At 32.2% G+C, this 9,302-nt stretch overlaps 1 long non-coding RNA gene across 1 annotated transcript in view; it reads right to left on the bottom strand.

Annotated features, from left to right (window-relative positions):
- Positions 1-347: 347 nt before the first annotated feature.
- LOC136271122 (uncharacterized) overlaps positions 348-9,302 on the bottom strand; it is a 75,098-nt gene continuing 66,143 nt past the window's right edge. The window contains exons 5-6 of the long non-coding RNA XR_010708954.1: positions 6,666-6,860; positions 348-472 (exon numbers count right to left, since the gene is read on the bottom strand). This is a non-coding gene — a long non-coding RNA (uncharacterized lncRNA). The remainder of the gene's footprint in view (positions 473-6,665; positions 6,861-9,302) is intronic.

Genomic DNA, 9,302 nt, shown 5'->3' with positions numbered 1-9,302 from the left:
CCAAAGTTTCCACTCCCTAGCGCTTTCTGGATTTACATCCTTCTTCAGGTGAATGTACATAAGTTATGTAGAAACTTTGGAACTGTTTATTTTCTTTTTTGATTCTAAATATATATATATTAGAATTGATTATATATGAATTTATTATAAATCAAAGTAAGTTTTTTACATATGGCAAACAAAAAAAAAGTTTCTTCTTAACTTCTTTGTAATCGTTTGTTTTTTAAATTTTTAATTAAAATTGATATCTTTAAAATTGATAGTCTATCACAATACCGCTACAGATAGTATTCATTTGAATTCTTTATTGATTTTTTAAATGTACAAAATTGAATATGAACAAGTGTTACGACGCAAAAACGAGACTCCTACTGAATTTAATTTGGTAAAAAAAAAATTATCATTTGATCAATACCTGAGGATCCGGTTCTGGTGGTGGGATGTTGATGTTTGTTTTCATCTCCTGAATGTTCTGAAAAAAATGACAGAAATTATATAAGGGACAGTTTGAAACATCAAAATTAGAGGTAGTAAGTCAAGATATTAGCGAACTTATTGATTAACACGTGAAAAATTAACCAGTTTATTTAAACCGAGTGAAGTGCGCAGTGAGTAGGTAATCACCCGACAAACTACCCAAAGTATGGCAACCGTCGACCAGACAAAGGACAGAAACAAAAGAAGTCACGATAGTATGCAGGACAGTGAAGGAGAAACGGAATGTACACGTAAGTCCTTTGAATATATATATTTATAAAAGTTACTGAAAACACGTGTGTTTGTTTCGAATTAAGTGGGCGTGTCAATATTACATATCGATTGGCTGTTTACGGGTGAATAGGGTGAATTATTCCGTGCTTCGCATGACTTGTACACATATAAAGTAGAATTCGGTTTTGTTTAAGTTATTCGAAGTTCGATGCCACTTTGCAATAGACTATCCCTACCCACCCCTCCCAAATGATTACATTGCATTTCTGTCAGTTTTTTGTTTCTACATGATTTTTTCTTCTTTTGTAGAATGAGTATGCTTCTACTTGTTGATGAAAGTAAAGAGACTGAGAGACGTTTACTTTGTACTATATTATACATAATGCGATTATTAAAGTTTGTTGCATCGCGCATGCAAGCTTATCCAATAAATTATGTGTTTGTGTTTTATTTTATAAATAATTTATGTTTGGTTGAACTGGTGAATAAGAACAAAAGTTGAAAAATACGAACTCAAAGATGTTATGCAAGGCATATCAAACATACAAAGCACACTTGCGAATCTCATGATAAATTTTGAGTCTCACAGAAATGAACTTGCAAACATTAAGCAGGACATATACGGTAAACACGGAGTTGAAGAACGATTACAATTAGAACAGTCGCAAGCCGATGATACGATTGGGCATTTCACAGATTTGGAATCAAAACGTGAAAAAACGACACGTGAAATTGGTATTCTGAAAGATCTCGTCATTAAACTCGAACAACCAAATTATTGACCTGAAAACTAAAAGCATGGAATATAATGCGATTATAACAGGACTAGATGAAAACCAGAATGAAAACCTTCCACTTCTAGTTCAAAATTTGTTTTATGCACGATCTAGAAATACAAGAATCGGAAGTCAACAATGTTGGAATCATCAAACTTTACAAACAAGGAGATCCAAAGACAATTAGAAAGATTCCAAGACCAGTATTTATTCAATTGGCAAATTTACACCAAAAAGAAAAAATCATGACAAGAATTCCGAAGTGAAAAGAAAAAAAATCGCCAGTGAGAATTTCCAATTACTTTCCAGAAGAAATGAGAGAACGCAGAAAGCGCCTGTACGATCTCCAACACAGCTTTAACGAGAAACAAATCACAACGGTGATCAAAGGTGACAAACTTGTGTTCCCGAGTAACGGATCCGTATACCGTGAAAAGGTCAACAGACCGTAAGCCTATGAATTACTCGATGCCTCGAGCGACAACATCGAAACGAAAGTATTCGAAGGAAAACATACAGAGGATAACGGAAACCGGTTCTCATTATATGCAGCTGAAGTTAGCTTGGTAAATCAAGTAAACCAAGCCTTGAAAAAAATACTCCGACTACCCCGAGTAAGTAGCGCGACCCACAATGTATACGCATACATCTTCACTAATTCAGAAGGAGTGACGCATGAGGGCAGTGATGATGATGGAGAACATGGTGCTGGCCGGGCGTTGTTGCGAGAGATGAAAGACAATAATATTAAAAATTGCGTCGTTGTCGTCTCCAGGTGGTTCCATAGTAAAATTGGCCCCCGCCGATTCCGTCATATACTAGAAACCGGTTTGAGTGCTACCGCGAAAATGGCGGAAAAGTGAATGCTGTCGGGACAGTGATGTAAAAACAACAAACACAACTTATGCATTATAAGGTTGTAAATATATATTTCTCATCCATATTGAGATACCGTATTATTTTGCATTGAACTCCTTTACTTTTTGTCGGAATTATCCGATTCAACCGGAATAGGTTTAACGTTTTATTCAGCGACTGTCAACATCCGGTAAATATACGGTTACATGTGATGTAAGTAATTTACCTCTTATTCTCCCTTACCAATTGTTATTTAGTGGGAATTTTGATATCTTGACAAGACGATTGAGTCGGTTTCTTTACCTTGACCTTTTATGAAATATAAATACCCAAAAGTTATGAAATAGAAAATTGATATTCAACGGGTAATTTTGTTGTCTACCATTGTTGATAAATTATCTTTTGTGTAAATTTATATGATCATAGAGAATAATTTCTTTGTAAACTAAGGAAAAGCTGACTACTTTTATCAAATGCTACTTTATCCATTTATTATTATTATTATTATTTTTTAAACAATGGGCCATAATGTACAGGGTATTACCTAACACCTATGATCTCCTAATACCAGAATTTTTTGTCTCTCCTTATCATTCTATTGTTAATTGATACCGAATTCATAACTTTCCCTCTCTACCCCAAACAGTTCAACATTCCATGACCCCGTTTCTATTGTTTATGATGATTGCAAAGAAAACAACACAAAATCAGAAGTTCGACGATGGATAATTATAATATAAATTATCTAAAAATACTAAGTGTTAACTGCCAGGGCCTCGGCGACAAAAGTAAAAGAAAAGATGTTTTTAACTACCTTCATAATAAAAAATAAAACATTTTTTTCTGCAAGATACACATTTTGTACGAGAGGACGAGAAAATGATACAAACACAATGGGGTTTTGAAGCTTACTTTAGTTCCTATAGATCTAATGCACGTGGAGTGGCAATTTTTTTTAAAAACAATTTTGAATTTAAAGTTAATGATGCATTTTCAGTCTAATGTTAGATGTAACTATAGAAAATAAACGATACTTGCTAGTAAATATATATGGACCAAATGAAGACAATCCACAATTTTATAATTTTATAAAGATATAGGAAAAAAATTGAAACAGTATCAAATGAACTGAATACCTGAAACAGTTTCAATATGGTAATGGATAAGAACTTAGATACTATGAATTATAAAAACTTGAATAATCCCAAAAGCTCGGTCTGAATTAATTAATCAAATGGACTCCCTAAATTTGAGTGATATATTCAGATGTGCAAATCACAATTAAAACGATTTACCTGGAGGAAAAAAAATCCAATTAAACAAGCAAGACTAGACTTTTTTCTTATATCATGTGAATTATCTCCCTTTGTACAAACTATTGCATATGAAAATAGTTACCGTACAGACCATAGCCGAGTTGTGTTACATATACAAACTACAGACTTTGTAGAGGGCAGAGGTTATTGGAAGTTTAACAACTCTCTTCTCTCTGATAAAGAATATATACAAACAATAAAGACACTGATAATTGATATAAAAAGACAATATGCTGATCTTGTCTATAACATTAATGAAATTCAAAATATCAGACTCAGAAATAGTATTTCAAATATTTGACAGCCTTTTTTTCGATACATTATTAATGGAACTAAGGGGGAAATCTATCTCTTTTAGCACATACAAAAAAAGAAAATTAAAAGAAGAAGAAAAAAAACTGGAAGATGAGGTTAAAAAGTCAGAAAATTTTTTAGATGAGTCGAGCAAACAAATATTGGCTGATAAGCAGATAGAATTTGAAAACTTGAGAGCACAGAAACTTAAAGGAAACTATATCATCGATCAGATCAAGGGCACAGTGGATTGAAGAATCAAAATATTTTTGTAATCTAGAATCGCGCAACTTTATCAATAAACAAATATCAAAGCTAGAAATTGAAAATGGTCAAATTATACAATCACAAGAAGAAATTTTAAATAAAACAAAGTTGTTTGGATAGGTAGCAAAAAATTCTCAAAAAATGTTTATCACCACACAAGATGGAAATTTAATTGGGAAGAAACAACGTTCGATTTACTTGGAATAAAGTTTTCTGTTAACTTAGATGACATGATGGATCTAAATTATAGCAACAAGATGGAACAAATAGTAAATTTAATAAAACAGTGGAAAAATAGAAAGCTTACCCCTCTTGGAAAACTATCAATCATTAAAACCCTTTTTATTCCAAAGATGAATCATTAGATACTAACTTTACCAAATCCCCCAACCCACTATATAAAAAATTTTGAGATCAAAATGTATGAATTTTTATTTTTGTGGGATGGTAAACTAAATTTAAAAAGCTGCAGTTATACAAGATTATAAAGATGGCGGTCTAAAGATGATAGATTATTCAGATTTTATAATTGCTCTCAAGTCTAGTTGGACAAGACGACTAATATTATCCACGGATTCAAAATGAAAGAAATTATTTGAATCTGAATCAAATGTTACTATACCAGAACTTATAAATTTTGGAATACACTTTGTCAAAATTCTAAAAGATAGAACAAGAAATAAATTCTGGAAGGGTGTCCTTCAAAGTTGGATACTGGTTTATAAAGCAAATATTTCAAAACAATGTAAAAACATATCAAATGACCACTTATGGTATAATCCAGATTTAACAATTGATAAAGAAACACTCTTTTTTTAAATTGTTTTGATAATGGGATAATATACATTAGTGACATATGTAATGCAGATGGTAGTTACCTTCCTTTTCACGATTTTAACACTTTTTACAATACAAAATTAAATTTTCTTCAATATTCAGGTCTTATTTCAGCAATCAGAAGTTATCAATGGAAGGATGGCAGATATATAAGATATGATTATAATCTAAGTTACCCAAATACAGTAATAATTTTTATGAACTCAAACAAGGGCTGTAAGGAAATGTATAATGCACTTATCTCAAAAAAGAAAGAGTTGCCCACATCTGAAAAAAAATGGGAAGAAAAGGGATACTGCTTAACAAGAAAAGAATGGAACCTTATTTATAATTTGCCATTTAAATGTACTCAAGAAACCAGGTTACAATGGCTTCAAACCCAGTTTCTTCACAGAACTTCTGCAACAAATAAATACTTATGTAATTGCAATTTAATCAATTTTGCTTCATCCCCTTTTGTGGACAGTTAACAGAAACAATAGACCGTTTATTTTCTGAATGCTACCTCATAAAAGAACTTTGGGACAAAATTAAACACTGGCTTGATGATTTACAGTTTAACGTGAATTTTGATAATAAATCTATTCTGTTTGGTAAAAATTTGAACAGTGATATACATCACTTTGAAAATCTATTAATCTTGATAGTAAAACAATATATATGCCTGTAAATTTAGTTTCTCTGAGCAATTAAACGTAGAGGCACTGAAACATACCATTATTAACAGACTTTATGTTGAAAATATATTCTTCTAAAAAACTGCAAATACCAAGAGTATAATAACTATTGGTCAAACATCTTCCAACAGCTAGAATCATAGATAATTGCTTTCATCTGCTTTCTATTTTTGTACCTTTCCTCTACCACCTGCTTTATTTTTTCTCTCTATTTTTTCCTCCCCCCCCCCCCCATGGGTGATTTAATCAAAATCATATGCTGGTAAATCCTGATTTATGGAAACACTCTTTATTATATATGCATGTGTATTATGTTTGTGTCTATGCCAATGTACATGTCATACATGCATGTATTTAAGTCTGCAAAAGAATACAAGAGCAAGATTAATTTATAGTAAGACAGTGAATTTCCTTTTTAAACTTATAGATAAATCACCCAATTTCTACCCCTCTCTCATCCTCTTGCCCCCATTAGATACCCCCCAAAATAACAACTTTCATGACAATACTTAAATTATATTGCTGATAGTGTACATTTATGTATATACATCTGTATACTCATATTATATTAATGTATTAACAAAATTTATTATACCAGTAAGTGTTATATGTATTATATCACTTGTATCTGTTCTTTCTTTTGTGAAAGTTGTATTTAAATAAAAAAAAGATTAAAAAAAATATTGCATTTGAGAATATTGTGAAATATGTACAAAACTACTATTCTTTAGAGAAACTAATGTTGGAAAATAGATTTTACCAAAAAAAATGTTCAAGATGGGCATGCCTCTTTGATGTGGCATAATATGTTGTAAGAACTTATCATGTATAATTTTAATATTTACTTACCCAACTTGTATGAGTGGTGTGGTGTGAGTGGTATTGAAAATGAATAAAAATAAAATTAAATTTCAAAAAAAAAAAAATACCTCTGTTTCTTCTTTTGAACGAAACTAATAAAATGACACCAAAAATGATGATGGGAATAGCAATCCCACCCGCAATGGCACATGCATAAATGATGGTTTCATAGTTGACTGTTGATTCATAGTTGGAATGACCTGGACAAGAAGGATCCATAACGTAGCATTGGTATTTTGTGTTGATATCTTGACATGCAGGATCTAAATAACAAAAAAATCAAAATGTTAAATTTCAAGATTACATCCAATTTCCCTGATTACAATCTACAAGTAGTTAGAAGATGCAATAAGTTGATAAACTAAGTTTATCGAGTGTTAACTATAGATTACGAACACCAAACTGTAGTCAACAATAGTTTTCATCTTTAAAAGCATATTTAACGGTTATAAACTAAATTTACGAATGCTACTATAAATCTATCTCTCTTGATGAAAGGTTGAAAATATGTTGCTGATAAATATGAATTCACGTCTCTGTAAACTATAATTTTTATTCGGTAAGTACAATTGTTAACTAGATGCTGTCATTAGACAGTAATACCCGCACCATGAGTTTGCCCCTGAATAACTCTGTTTTGTACCAGTTTAATTAAAAATAAAGGCTATATGCAAGCTCCGGTAATACAATTAAAATTTATAATTTTCATAACTGAAGGATGAGATTCCTTCCCATAAGATAATACACATCGTGACATGAGCAGCTTTTTTTGTGCAATTTGGGGTAGAACTGTTTGCAGTGAATTTTCAGTTTATCACCAATCTTAACATTTTATGTCATAGAAAGTATAATGGTCTACATAATTATTACAAACAAAATTAAAAATCAAATTATGTCCCCTCCCAGTGGCGGTTGCCGGTTTTAGATTTGCTTCTGCCTACATGAACATCATCGTGTGCACAGATTTAGAGAAGGGGTGGGAGTGAGGGGGTCCAGACCCCTCCCCCCCCTACCCATGAAAATTCATTTATATCAATTGTAAAATTACCAAAAATACACCTTGGACCCCAATGCTCTTACAGACATGTAAACGCTCAAACCCATTGCGCTTCAATGTTAGGTAACATTCTTTGGGGGGGGGGGGGGTAAATATTTAATCAATATTTAATATACTTTATTGTTTATCTCAATAGAAAGTATACATGTACATCACAATATGCAGGTGTCCTGCACCACCTTAAAGCTGTTATTTACCTAATAAAATAGTGCAAGTGGATTTGAAGAATAGGTCATAAAAATACATGCATGTTACAAATGAATGATCTTTGTCATAAGTTACGTACACAACACATGTCTGCATGTCTCATTAGCGGGTACTAGTTTTACCCAGCTCTTCAATAAGATGGGTTCACGTGTATACATACATGGGTGTTGCTAAAACGCGGAACGGAAAACGGAACGGAAAGCGGAACGGAAGGGAAAACGGAAAATCTTGTCTAATGTTATTTACCTCATAGATTTGTTAATCATGCTAAAACGATATACTTTATGTAACTTTTTAATTTTTTCTGAAAGATTAGCAATATTAGATTATTTATTCAAGAATATTTATTTCCTCAAAATGAACAGTACATGCATTGACCACTATATTCTGTCCCAAAATATCCTCGATTTACTTTTTGCTGTATATTTATATATACCTCAGGGTTCAAACGATATACTTTATGTAACTTTTTAATTTTTTCTGAAAGATTAGCAATATTTGATTATTTATTCAAGAATATCTATTTCCTCAAAATTAACAGTACATGCATTGACCACTATATTCTGTCCCAAAATATCCTCGATTTACTTTTTGCTGTATATTTATATATACCTCAGGGATCAAACGATATACTTTATGTAACTTTGTACTGACCACTGTATTCTGTCCCAAAATATCCTCGATTTACTTTTTGCTGTATATTTATATATACCTCAGGGTTCAAGAGATTCTCTTTTAGAAGCATTAAACTCATTCTTCTTTCTTTAAAACGTCCTCTCTAGCTTATCAGCTGGTATAAATACACGGCTAAAAATAAAGAAGTCTACGGGGTTTTGCATTTCAACAGACCCGGATGATAGTGTTGAAAAATTGTGCAAGGTCTTCTGAGTGACTTCCAAATGGAGAAAAGATGTCAACATTTTCTATTATAAATCGCCCAAATGTGCTGCATGAATATTTTGGGATCGACAGACAGATCCCCACCTTAATCCAAAGATATTTTCCCCCTTAGGTCATGCAGGCGCATCAGATCATTATGGCATGTAAGTCATGACCCTAAGGGGTCATCCTAACCCCCTTAGAATCAGAAATTGTCAATTATCTTTAAATTATTGATGTTTGATGATCCTATCTCTATTTAATCTTTAATATTAAGTCTCCCGATTCATTCGGGGACTTATTGTTTTTGTACGGTTCTTAATACATGTATTAATTATTATTCTTCTTTCCTGCTCTGAACTTGTTTCTCAGAGATGGCTGAGCAGAATTGTACAAAGCTCTAGGATATGATAGGCCTGCATATCTAGTTGTGCACCCTGGTTTGATTTTTCTCATTTTGGTTTAGACAACCACTTTTCGGGGGAGGGGGGAGGGGGGTGTTAAAAGGGTGTGGGGTCTAACATTGAACCTTGTAGGAAGAATCATAGACTCTATTGTAAAT

Source organism: Magallana gigas, chromosome 9 (assembly GCF_963853765.1).
Source record: "Magallana gigas chromosome 9, xbMagGiga1.1, whole genome shotgun sequence".
NCBI lineage: Eukaryota > Metazoa > Mollusca > Bivalvia > Ostreida > Ostreidae > Magallana > Magallana gigas.
Note: the sequence above shows the minus strand (reverse complement) of the source record. Positions and strands in the feature narration are given on the sequence as shown.